The 12,931-nt window shown below is 55.5% G+C and overlaps 1 pseudogene; it reads left to right on the top strand.

Annotated features, from left to right (window-relative positions):
* The first annotated feature begins 9,355 nt into the window (after positions 1–9,355).
* Positions 9,356–12,506, top strand: LOC125553610 (annotated as a pseudogene).
* Positions 12,507–12,931: the final 425 nt, after the last annotated feature.

Raw genomic sequence — 12,931 nt, forward strand, 5'->3', positions numbered from 1 at the left:
ATGGGCGTCATCGCCCCATGGACAGAACCATTCCTGGCCTACCTAACTAGACAGGAATTACCCGAGGACCAAAATGAGGCTCGCTGCATAGTGTGGCGATCTAAAGCCTACAAGGTTCATGAGGGAGAGCTTTATAAGAAAAGCACAACCGGAGTCCTTTAAAGGTGCATCTCCAAAGAGGAAGGGCGGAAGCTGTTGGCAGAAATCCATGCCGGACTCGGCGGCCACCACGTAGCAGCCCGGGCTCTTGTAAGTAAGGCCTTCCGTACAGGCTTTTATTAGTCGACGGCCTGGGCAGATACACAACATCTGGTTCAACATTGTGTTGGTTGCCAGCTTTTTGCAAACCAAAGCCACATGCCACCTACCGCCCTCCAAACCATCCCCATTACTTGGACCTTGGCGGTCTGGGGGCTCGATATGGTCGGACCCCTCAAAGGGGGAACCCATAAGAGAAAATACTTACTGGTCATGGTGGACAAATTCACCAAATGGATAGAAGCCAAACCTGTTAAATCAACTGAATCCAGACCGGTGATAGACTTCATATCCGGGGTTGTACACCGTTATGGCGTTCCCCACAGCATCATCACTAACAATGGCATGAACTTTACAGCCGACGAGGTGAAACTTTGGTGCAGCAACATGGGCATCAAGCTCGATTATGCTTCTGTCTATCATCTGCAAACTAACTGTCAAGTCGAACGAGCGAATGGTCTTATCATGAGTGGTATTAAACCCAGATTAGTCTGGTCCTTCAAGGAATCAGACACCCATTGGGTAGAGGAGCTCGACTCCGTACTATGGGGGCTGTGGACCACGCCAAATCGCACTACCGGATACACACCATTTTTATGGTGTACGGCGCTGAGGCGGTGCTACCTTGCGACATAATTCATGACTCACCTCGAGTGCGCATGTACGAAGAAAGAGAGGACGAGCTCGATCGGCAGGACAGTTTGGATGCCCTGGAGGAGGAGCGTGACGTGGCAAAAGCCCGTTCTGCATTCTATCAACAACAGGCTCGAAGGTATCAAAGCAGAGAAGTGCGGGCCAAAACCTATAATGTTGGTGAACTAGTTCTGCGCCTGCCGGAGAAGAAAATGAACAATCTCAAGCCCAAATGGGAAGGTCCCTTCATTATCGACCAGGTTCTGACCGGTGGAGCGTACCGTCCGCGGGATGCATCGAATAATCGACTCGAGCCAAACCCATGGAACGTAGCCAGACTCTGAAGATTCTACGCCTAGTGCCAGACTCTATGTTCGTCTCCTTACCTCCATGAATTTTTTGGCACATCTGTTTTTCCCTCTTTCTTTCTCTCTCTCTTTACTCTTCAAAGCCCTAAAGGGCTAAACCTGTGTCTTGGTTACACAATCTCGACGCGCTAACCGTGCTCAATATACCTGGGGGCTTCCTATACAGAAGCTTAATCTAATTATTTTTCCGGGCTTTATGCCCCGCACATGTGTTATTCTTCCGCATGTACCCTTTTTTCGCCATTATATGCATCGAGATGACTTAAGTTTTGGCCAAGCTGGGTTGCCTGGCTCTTGTGTTTATGCCCTACGTTCCCATTAATTCGGCTAGGGCATAAGGGGAGCACCTCTGCGATTGTTACTGCCGGGTCAGCCGGATGTGTACCTCAGACTGGGTGAAGCCGAAAGCTAGCATTCTTAAGGGAATATTCGGTCGGTGAATAAAAGATGACTTTCATTTAAATTACTACACGCCTCCAGATGCTTTTAACCTGCGTCTCGCAGTTCGGACATGCACATTAGGGCATGCGTACCCAGGGAAAGGAACCCTTAACGGGACTATTCTCCCTGGAAGATGTTTCTTACTACCCATGTAATATAACATAGCTAGTTGGGTACTTGTCTGTTTAAGCACTTATGACCCCTACGCCTGGTTTCCATGCATACCCCGGTTTTTATATAACCGAGTGGGTATTCGGATACACTCCGGACTATCGGGTCCAGAGGTCGAAGCGAAAAGGTCCGCCATGACAAATGATTTACAATCCGGCTAGGGACATTACATATGTCACTTGAAGTACACAGTCACTAAGACTGATTAAATTCTTCTTCTATACCATCCAACAGGCTGTCTAGCCTACAATCCTGTTGGGAATACTTTGTGGCTAACTCTACTTGATCATACACTAAACTGACAGGGATCTCTTTCCTATCGGGCCCCACAGGTCTGACCTCGGCCATGTGGTTTGGGTCAACCTTGGTGTATCGTGCCTTCACCGTAGCCCAGGCTTGTCGTGCACCTTGTCAGCAGGCTGATATCTTCCATAACCGGAAGCGCCGTCGTGCTCCCTTCAGCTTCTCTATAAGCTCCCCTATGCCTCCTGGCGGGGACGCGGACGGCCACAAGGCTTGGGCAATACTCCGCATCACCTGCTGAACTTGTTCGTGCAGTTGTGAGAGCTCTGGTAGAAGATCACCCGAGCACCCGGGCATTTCCTCCACGGGACGACCCGTCAGCATACCTGTAGATATAACACTGTTATCAGGCTTCTTCACCGAACTACTTTAAAAAGTTCGTTCAAGCACTTACTAAAAATGTCGTGCTGAAGCCGTTTATTCTTGTTCACGGAGTCCGCAAGCTGGGCTCGGACGTCCTTCAGTTCCACGCCCAGCCGGATATTGGCATCTTGGAGATCATTTTTCTCCTGCCTGACTCGCGTCAGCACGCGCTCGCCAGCGTTTCACTGTCGATCATCACGTGTCGTATCCGCCTCCACGGCCTCCGGATTCACTCCAGGGCCACCTGCAACATCTATTGTTAGGTGTGCATATACGCCGCATACTACCTGGTACTGATATTCTTTGCAATAGACAAAGGAGTTACCAGGGGGACCCTTTTTGGACTCCTTCAATGCGGCAACAGCGGCTTCCAGCTAGGCCTTGCACTCGTCCAGCTCTTGAGACAGTTGGGAATTCTTCTCCGTAAGAACCTGCACAAATATTGATCCTTAAATCAGTTGCGTCAACTGTTTCAAGTCTCAGGGGCTACTGATACATATAATCGTCAGACTTACCTACCCGTACATCCCTTACATACTGGTCTGTGGCTCTGGCTAGACCATTTTGAGCAGCACGGAGGTACGCGTCTCCAGAATTGAAGGCATCAAATGCCTCTGGTGAGAAGCGAGCGTCACGGAGTACGGCCCGGCGACGCCTATGATTCATGGCGCTCTCCACTTCTGAATTTGTAGTGGACAGTCTATCCGCATCCTCTGTAGGAGGAGTATCCAGCGTCCGCCCCATGTTGGCTTCCGCCTCTATGTCCGGCCCTGGAGCCCGACTGGTGGAAGCGTGATCGGCAGCCTCTCCGGACATATTCCGGCGAGCGTTTTTTATATTAAAGAAACATGGATGTCATTACATTTTGAGAAAGACAACAACCACGGAGCGGGGTTTTTTGTCATACCTCTGCGCTAGCGTCTCTGTCCTGACCGCCTTCCTTTTTGGCCTACCCGGCCTCGGTGCCTCTTGTTGGCGCGTTGCTGTGGGTTCGGCATGGCGTACCGAATGCCTTCCTTGTAAAACACCCTATGTATATGGTAGGAGAAGTGTCTAAAAGGGGATCCTAGTTTTTGGAGTTGGGATTCTGGTTTTTCTTACGTGCGACGCAGGGAGCAGTCCGGGATAGTCGGCCGTAATGGCCACCATGGCGGTAGTTCCGTAGCCGGTTTTTTCAGACGTTTTCTAGGATCTGAAGGAACCGCGTCATCACAGCTCAATTGGTAGAACTACATGTCTATCAGCTCCACGAATATGTCCGGATCTTCTTCGAGTCTGGGACCGAGGGCCCGGTCAGGGTCCTCTGTTTGTGGAGATGGGTTGTTGCCCCCCCTTACAGCTTTTCGCAGTCCCTGCCGTAAAATGGCAAGGTAAGTACCTACGACAAAAAATGCGGGAAGAATGGGAGTAAGGAGATATAACTCAGCCAACTTGGAGGGTTGTACATGGAGAATCCATCCCGTGGCTTGATGCGGACGAACTCCTCTTCCTCTCCCTTGAACAACTCGGACATAATTTTTGCTAAAGCAGTAGCGGAGTCCAGTCCCTTATGCCCCCAACGGGTGGCATCATCTTCCCCGTTAAAACACCACTGGGGGTGCCCTCGATATTGAAGTGGCTGCACTCCCCGCATTATGCATATTGACATAACCTCGATTACTATCAATCCTGATTGAGCCAGCGCTTTAATCCGGTTCATCAGGTAAAGGACTTCTCCGTTGTCTTCCTCCTGGGGGCTCCATGGGCGCCAGCTTCGGCGTTTCTTCAGAGGAGCATTGTTGAACTCAGGAAGACCCCACCGAACAGGGTCCGGAAGGGGGACGTCCTCCATATAAAACCATTCCGAAGGCCAGTCTTCGGACGTCTTCTTCGGAGTGCCGGACAGGTATCCGGTTCCGGCGATGCGCCATATTCCGGCTCCGCCCACTTGATAAAGCGACCCCTTCTATGTGCAAGGGACGAGGCAAAATAAACTCTTCCACAGCTCGAAATGAGCCTCGCAGCCCAGGAATAACTCGCAAAGGGCAACGTAGCCGGCGATGTGTAATATGGAAGCAGGGGTGAAATTATGCAGTTGGAGGCCGTAAAACTCCAGGAGCCCGCGGAGGAACGGATGAATTGGAAATCCGAGTCCCCTTAATAATTAAGGAAGAAGGCACACCTGCTCCCCCGTGGAGGGGCTGGGGAAGCTCTCCGCTTGCTCCCCGCCATTGTAGGTGGCGAGCCCGGCTTGGACGAGAACCATATGAGCTGGAGGGAGAAATCCCTGAGTCTGCAGTTCGACTAATCGACTGTGTGGGAACGAAGCATCTCTCCCAATCACCAGGCTTAGGTCTACGGGGGCGAGAAGAGGATCTGCGGTGGTCGGCCATGTTGGAATGGATTTTTCTGAAGCACGCTCCGATGGATTCTCGCTGTGGGAGGATGGTATGGATTGGATCTAAGAATCCCCATCCCTTTAATAGACAATTTATTTATCTGGCTAGGGGGTGAATGTAAAAACACCCTGGCTCCTCGTATTCATTCGACGCATGGAATATAGCCCTTATTGGGCGCAGAAGCCAAGAAGTCCAACATTTATGGGTCCGAACACTACTTAACAAACATTCAAAATTTTAGAAGAACCCGCCTTGCAATGCCGAAGACAATACTGCGTGCCGGACTTGACGTCATTGAAGCCTGGTTCGGGGGCTATTGAGGGAGTCCTGGATTAGGGGGTCTCCGGACAGCCGGACTATATCCTTTGGCCGGACTGTTGGACCATGAAGATACAAGATTGAAGACTTCGTCCCGTGTCCGGATGGGACTCTACTTGGTGTGGAAGGCAAGCTAGGCAATACGGATATGGATATCTCCCCCTTTGTAACCGACCTTGTGTAACTCTAGCCCCCTCCGGTGTCTATATAAACTGGAGGGTTTTAGTCCGTAGGACAACATACAATCATACCATAGGCTAGCTTCTAGGGTTTAGCCTCTCTGATCTCGTGGTAGATCTACTCTTGTAATACTCATATCATCAAGAATAATCAAGCAAGAAGTAGGGTATTACCTCCATAGAGAGGGCCCGAACCTGGGTAAACATTGTGTCCCCTGTCTCCTATTACCATCGACCTTAGACGCACAGTTCGGGACCCCTACCCGAGATCCGCCGGTTTTGACACCGACAGTGACCTTAGCAGTGATCGAGAAGCAACACATGACCTGTGTGTCGAGCTGCACAACGCTCTTCTCCCAGAGGATCGCCACGCCTCCTCTGGTTCCTACTGCTGGCAGGACCGCACAACCATCCACCCTGTTCCCTCCTAGTTCATGCACAATGCTGGACGACCATGATTCCAGCTTCATCTCTTGCAGGCAAAGAATTGGAGTTTTGCGAGAGGTAGCAAGTTCACAGACTGCAGCTCTCCTCACCGGCAAGTTCAGGCCTCTGACATCACGACATGAGGGAGAATTGGGTGTTATTCATTGGGCATAGGAAAATTCTCCAACAACATCACAATTCTATTGATGAGCAAGTGATACAGGTACACAACCAGCTTAACAGGGGCGTGCCAGAGGCCACCAATAGGCCCCAAGATCCTCTGGCACGGAAGCGATCCTCAAATCCTGGTTCTAACACAATGGAGAACTAACATGGAACCTAACTCTACTCGGCTTAAGGCCAAGCGCTGCTAGAGACTAAAACTAACATAGACAAAATTACTATAGTCGACTAACATAACTAAACTACAGCTTCAGCGGCGACATCCGGGCTGGACATGGCCCCGGCGATGCGTAGCGCCTCCGGGTCGAGGCGGGTGAGCTTGGTGATGATGGAGATATCCTCCTCTGACAACGGCTCGTCGAAGCGTTTGATGGGGGCTTCAGCCGCCTTCGTTGTCATGGCCTCCTTCGGCCCCAGCAGGCCGAGCTTCTTGACCAGCAACATGGAAGCACGCTGCGCAACAGACACGTTAGAGCCGAGGTCTGCCTACCGCGCGCTCTCCCTGGTCGGTCCTGAACAGGCCTGGGCCTTGGGCGGTGCTGAGGTACGTCGAGCTGGAGGGTGGTGCACGAGGGGGGCGAGGTATTGGTGAAGAGGCCGTTCTGCCTGTCATTCCCGTCGCTGCTGAGGAGCTGGAGCTGCTGGACCTGCTGCATCATGGCGCCAAGCTGAACTTTAGTGAAGACCGTCGAAGGCGTGGCGTGGTAGGCCATAGCCGAGGGGCCAGGTGTGAACTCGAGCGAAGTAGCAAGTGTAGAGACGATCGCCTGGTCGATCTCGTGGTAGCTGCAGTCTGCGTGGATGGGCTGGAGAGGCATGTGGTCCGCCGAGTCGAAGAAGTCGGTGACGGGGTCAGTGGCCTCCACCGCCGTGAGGGGCGCGCCATCGTCTCCGGAGCCGCGATGCTTGGTCCAACAACAGCGACAGAGGTGGGATGGCTCTGAGGCTGCTGCCAGCATGGCGGTTGTCCTTGCTTTGGCGTCTGCTTGTAGGCATCCTGCTCCGCTGACGTGCGGAGCCGCCGTTGCCCCTTCATGGCGGTTGCTCGTGCCAGCCATGGCCGCGGCCTAGGAGCGTGCCCTTCCAGGAGCGGTGGAATTGTCGTCGTGGTCCCGGCGAGGCCTGATTTAAGCCCCCCCTTAGCCAGAGGAGCCGACCACCGGAGGGTGGCGCCTGCCCTTCCCCTGGCCATCCTCGATGTGCATCCACCACGTCCCCGGGTAGACCCGCGGGAACGGGCGATTGTCCTCGGACCCAGAGGACGGGATGATGCTCTGGCCCGAGTGCGAGGCGCGCAGCGACAACGACGTCCAATCTTCAACGCGGTCGACATGGATGAGCATGATGTTGCGCCATACATGAGGATGGGGGAACCTCATGGCTCGGCGGCGAGAAGCTCAGCATGGCCTCGACTCTACCGGCACCGCGCGCCAGATGGTGTGCTTGGTCGGGATGAAAGCGACGTCGTACACCCACACCCAGCATGCGAAAGTCCGCATGTGGCCGCACTCGTGCGTGCGGCTGTCGAGCCAGTCGAGGATGCACTTGTCACCGAGCACCTTCGCCGCCCCCTTGACGGACCACAGGTGCATGGGCATCTTCTCGATGACGACACAGACGTGGAGGAGGAAGTCTTTGTGGTCGGCGTGGTCATCCTCATGCCACGACTTGATGGTGAAGATGACACCATCGACGTTGATGGAGCCCAGGCGGACGACGTTGTCCCAGTGCGCCGGCAGCTCGAAGTGGACGAGGAAGTCCTCGGGGGTCATGGCTGGTCACCCACAGCAGGTGCGCCGGGGTGCGGAGCACGGAGTGGAATGCGCGGCCGATGGACATGGAGCTCGACGCATGCCGCTCGGCCATGGAGATCAGGAGGACGGCGTGGCGACGTAGGAGGAACATCTGATGCTCCATCTCTGGCGACTCGATCACCACCTTGTGGCTGTCCCTTGGCCGACGCGTTGGGTCGGTGTGGCAGTAGCGGTCCATGACCGGCGCAGGTGATGGTGGTGTGGGGAAGCGAAGCCTTTCGCGAACAAGAGCGCGGCTAGCAGCGGGGGCCAGCCTACCACTACGGCCTCGCCGGACTTGGGGGCGGTCCTTGGCGATTTTGCCCGGCAGTTTGCATTCAATGCAGTGGATGGGGTCTCTACAATATATGCGGCGATGCTTGGAGCTGAGGCACCGGAAGCAGAGCCCCCTGAAGTCCATTCATCAGCTTGGCCCAAAGAGGTGTGGCCGGCGGGGGGTGGAGGGCAGACCACAATGGACTTTACGCGGGGCTGCTCCATCGGGCGATTCCTACTATTAACCGGCGTGGAGAGGGCGTCCGCGGCCCCGGAGTAGGATACACGGCGGAGGACCAGGGATGGCCGCTGACGAGTTGGGGGCGGCGAAGAGACCGGATCCACGGACAGACCCCCGGACAAACGCAGATCTGGAATGGAGGCGGGCTGGCCCCATCCTTTGCTGCCACGCGAGCTGGATCTGGCAGAGCCACGGGAGCGCACTGAGCGACCACTACAGCCGAAGTGGCCGGCGGTGCTAGGAAGGGGTGGGAACAGGGAGCACCTCTCACTCACCTAGACCCCAAAACCGGGGCAACCGAGCGAGGAGAAGTAACATACAACTCATGTATCATTATCACCCTCCGGCACTACCCTAGTCTGTGAAAAAAAACCTTACGGGCGGAGTAGGATACAATGGGGTGGTGCGCTTTTGGGAGGAGGGAATGTTACCACCAGCTTGTGACGGCCTTTGTGTTGGAGATATGTGCATGATGTTGCTTTTGGTTGAACTTAGCTTTTGGATAATGATTATCATGTTTTATTCGTGCATTTCTGTCCCTATTGTATGCCCAAATTTGGATCGGAAAACTGAAAGTATGGATTTGAAATGTTGGTGAAGTTTTTTATGTTGAAACCTGAAAAGCTTGGCTTATTTGAAAAGCACATGCACATACAGGACACTGGTGCTGCATGCGGAAGCAACGAAACCGGGGAGTGTCCTCCACTTGTCTCCCCTCACTCCCCGCTTAACGCTCCCTTCCCTCCGTCCGAGCTCTCCTCCCCTTGAAAGCCACGCAATTATTCCGACAGCCCAAGAACAGGCTAACGCCATGCATCCATGCTCTTGTCGCTAGGTATTGAAGTGACCGGGAGATCATTGCGGGCCAGTGTTCCTGATCAGGAGAAATCGTGCCACTAATTTCGAGGTATTATGGATGGTTACACACATTGTCTTCCCTTTGCTTAGTTTCCTGAAATTTTGCTGTTCATCGCCATGGCGGCATTTTGAATGCTGTGGTGTTTCAGGATCTGACCTCTGCGTGCGGGCAGAGGGTGAGGAAGCATATATGAACGGAGTTGCATGAGGTGAAGGGGGACGAGACGATGGCCCTGTTCGATCGGAACCAGAGGCAGCGGTCGTCGCTCTTCTCGACGGCGACCGTCGTCGTCTTCGCGGTGCTCTGCCTCGTCGGCTTCTGGATGGTCTCCCCTCCGTCGCCGGAGGCCGTCCCGGCGGCCACGGTGACGGCGTCCACGGCGGACGTCAAGAAGGCGGCGGAGGCCGTCGTGAAGGAGAAGGAGGAGGACCGCTCCATCGACGCCACCAACAACTTCAAGCAGGACAGTGCCAACGTCGTCGCGGAGGCCACCACGGCCGCTGTGGAGGCCGAGAAGCCCACCGTGGACGCCAAGGGGGGCGAGGCCGACGGCGAGAAGCCGGCGTCCAAGAACCAGTCGTTCGATGACGAGAACGGCAGGACGGAGGGCGGGGAGCTCGTGAAGCCGGAAACCGCCGAGACGGACGGCGCCGCCGCTGCCGCTGCCGCCGTGGCTGCTTCCCAGGGGAAGAGCGTGGAGGACACGGTGACAGACGTGAAGGAGCAGGCTTCTACCGACACCAAGGAAACCGCAGGCAGCGGCGGTCAGGACGCGAACACTGAGAAGTCGCCGGCTGACACCAAGGAGAGCATCGTCAGCCAGGAGGAAAACCCGAAGGAGGCCGCCGGCGGCGGCTCTTCAAAGAAGCAGACCTTCGACGACGAGAACGGCAAGATGGAAGGCGTCGACGTGGTGAAGGATGACGGCAACAAGACGTTCATCTCAGAGGACAATGCCAAGCCAATCATGGAGGAGACGACCACCGCCGTCACGGACAAGACGGAGGACGCGGCGGCGGCCGTGGTATCGACCGAAGCCTCCGCCGTCACTAATCCCGACGATACGAAGACGTCGGACGTTGTCGAGGAAGAGCAGAAGCTTCTTCCGGAGACTCTGGAGAACGGGCAGGCGGAGCTGCTGATGGAGCGGGCGGCGCAGAACGGGTCGTTCACGACGCAGGCGGCGGAGTCGACAAACGAGCAGAAGACGCGCGCCGAGAAGAAAAAGAATAAGAAGAAGAAGAAGAAAGCGGCAAGCAAGGCGGAAGCGGAAGCGGAACCGGAGGCGGCGGTGTCGTTGCCGGCGCACGTCTGGAAGCTGTGCAACACGAGCACAGGCGAGGACTACATCCCGTGCCTGGACAACGAGGCCGCCATCAAGAAGCTCAAGACCGACATTCACTACGAGCACCGGGAGCGGCACTGCCCCGCCCACCCGCCGACGTGCCTCGTCCCGGCGCCGCCGTCCTACAAAGATCCCATCCGGTGGCCAGTCAGCCGCAGCAAGATCTGGTACCACAACGTTCCGCACACGCAGCTGGCGGAATTCAAGAAGCGTCAGAACTGGGTGAAGGTCTCCGGCGAGTACCTCACGTTCCCCGGCGGAGGCACGCAGTTCAAGACCGGCGGCGCGCTGCACTACATCGACCTGATCCAGCAGGCGTTCCCGGAGGTGGCTTGGGGCCGCCGGAGCAGGGTGGTGCTGGACGTGGGGTGCGGCGTGGCCAGCTTCGGCGGGTTCATGTTCGAGCGGGGCGTGCTGACCATGTCGTTCGCGCCCAAGGACGAGCACGAGGCGCAGGTGCAGTTCGCGCTGGAGCGCGGCATCCCGGCCATCTCCGCCGTCATGGGCACCAAGCGGCTCCAGTTCCCGAGCAACGTGTTCGACATAGTCCACTGCGCCCGGTGCCGAGTCCCCTGGCACATCAACGGCGGATTGCTCCTCCTGGAGGTGAACCGCCTGGTCCGGCCCGGCGGTTTCTTCGTGTGGTCCGCCACCCCCGTGTACCAGAAGCTCCCCGAGGACGTGGAGATCTGGGGCGAGATGGTGAAGCTGACCAAGGCCATGTGCTGGGAGATGGTGGCGAAGACCAGGGACACCATCGACCGGGTGGGCCTCGTCCATCTTCCGGAAGCCGATGAGCAACCATTGCTACGAGACACGGCGGCAGACGGAGCCTCCGCTGTGCCACCCGTCCGACGACCCCAACGCGGCGTGGAACATCTCGCTGCGGGCGTGCATGCACCGCGTCCCCACCGACCCGTCGGTGCGCGGGTCGCGGTGGCCGCAGCAGTGGCCGGAGCGGGCGGAGAAGGCGCCCTACTGGCTGAACAGCAGCCAGGTGGGCGTGTACGGGAAGGCGGCGCCCGAGGACTTCGCGGCGGACTACGCGCACTGGAAGAAGGTGGTCCAGAACTCGTACCTGGCCGGCATGGGCATCGACTGGAAGAGCGTCCGGAACGTGATGGACATGCGGGGCGTGTACGGCGGGCTGGCGGCGGCGCTGCGGGACATGAACGTGTGGGTGATGAACACGGTGAACATCGACTCGCCGGACACGCTGCCGGTGATCTACGAGCGGGGCATGTTCGGGATATACCACGACTGGTGCGAGTCCTTCAGCACCTACCCTCGCTCCTACGACCTCCTCCACGCCGACCACCTCTTCTCCAAGCTCAAGGCCAGGTTGGCATTCCACCCTCTACTACGCCGTCGGACTGATCGCCATTGGACTACAACTAAGAAATTTTTGGGTGTGGTAGGTGTAAGGTGTTGCCGGTGCTGGTGGAGGTGGATCGGATCCTGAGGCCGAACGGGAAGCTGATCGTGCGGGACGACAAGGAGACGGTGGACGAGATCGTGGAGGGGGTGAGGTCGATGCACTGGGAGGTGAGGATGACGGTGTCCAAGCGCAAGGAGGCCATGCTCTGCGCGAGGAAGACCATGTGGCGGCCCACGGAAATCGAGCCGGGGCCGCCCACAAGATAACCTCACCTCGCCTCGCCAGTGATCGGAGTTAACAGCTAGCGCGCCACTCGCGAGTAATTCGTCTGATTGATTGGCTGATATAGGTTTCAAAAAATAAGCTTGTCTAGATGAAGATGAAGTGCGTACATATGTTCTGTTGGGTCGGCCGGTGTCTAATTAGTTCTTCTTTCTAAGGTTTTCCCTCCAGTGTGAATTGCCATCTGTTGTATTGCGATGGAATAGTACGTAGGTGTATGTGTGGCATGTTTGTATGTATGTATGCTATTGGGAACCAACACTTATATGACTTATAATCTAATACATAGCTAAGAGATTGATCCCCACTTAGTTACACCCTACGGTTTCTCTGCTCTCCTATGATTTTTATCGGCTATCTGCTTATTGGCGCACCTCTCCACGGTTCTGTACACTTCACTTTCGGTAATAGATTTCATTTACCGCAACGAGCCTACTAAAAATCAGTCTATTGAGATTTAACCAAGTCTCAATCAACCATGCAGCATTTTGTGCCATCATTTGCAACATTTTTTTCCTATCGGTCGCAACATCCATCTTGCTGGTTGTAGCATGTCTTCCCTCATTGGTTGTAGCACGTCATCGCATCGGTTGCAACATCTTTCATTGACGGTTGTAGCATTTCAGTTAGAACGGTTGTAGCATTTATTGTTGTTGCTTGCAATACAGTTGCAACATTTTTTCGCCGCCGTTTGTAGCATCCAACCGTGCAGATTGTAGCAAAAAAAAACACACTC

The sequence above is a fragment of the Triticum urartu genome, chromosome 4, assembly GCF_003073215.2.
Source record: "Triticum urartu cultivar G1812 chromosome 4, Tu2.1, whole genome shotgun sequence".
Lineage (NCBI taxonomy): Eukaryota > Viridiplantae > Streptophyta > Magnoliopsida > Poales > Poaceae > Triticum > Triticum urartu.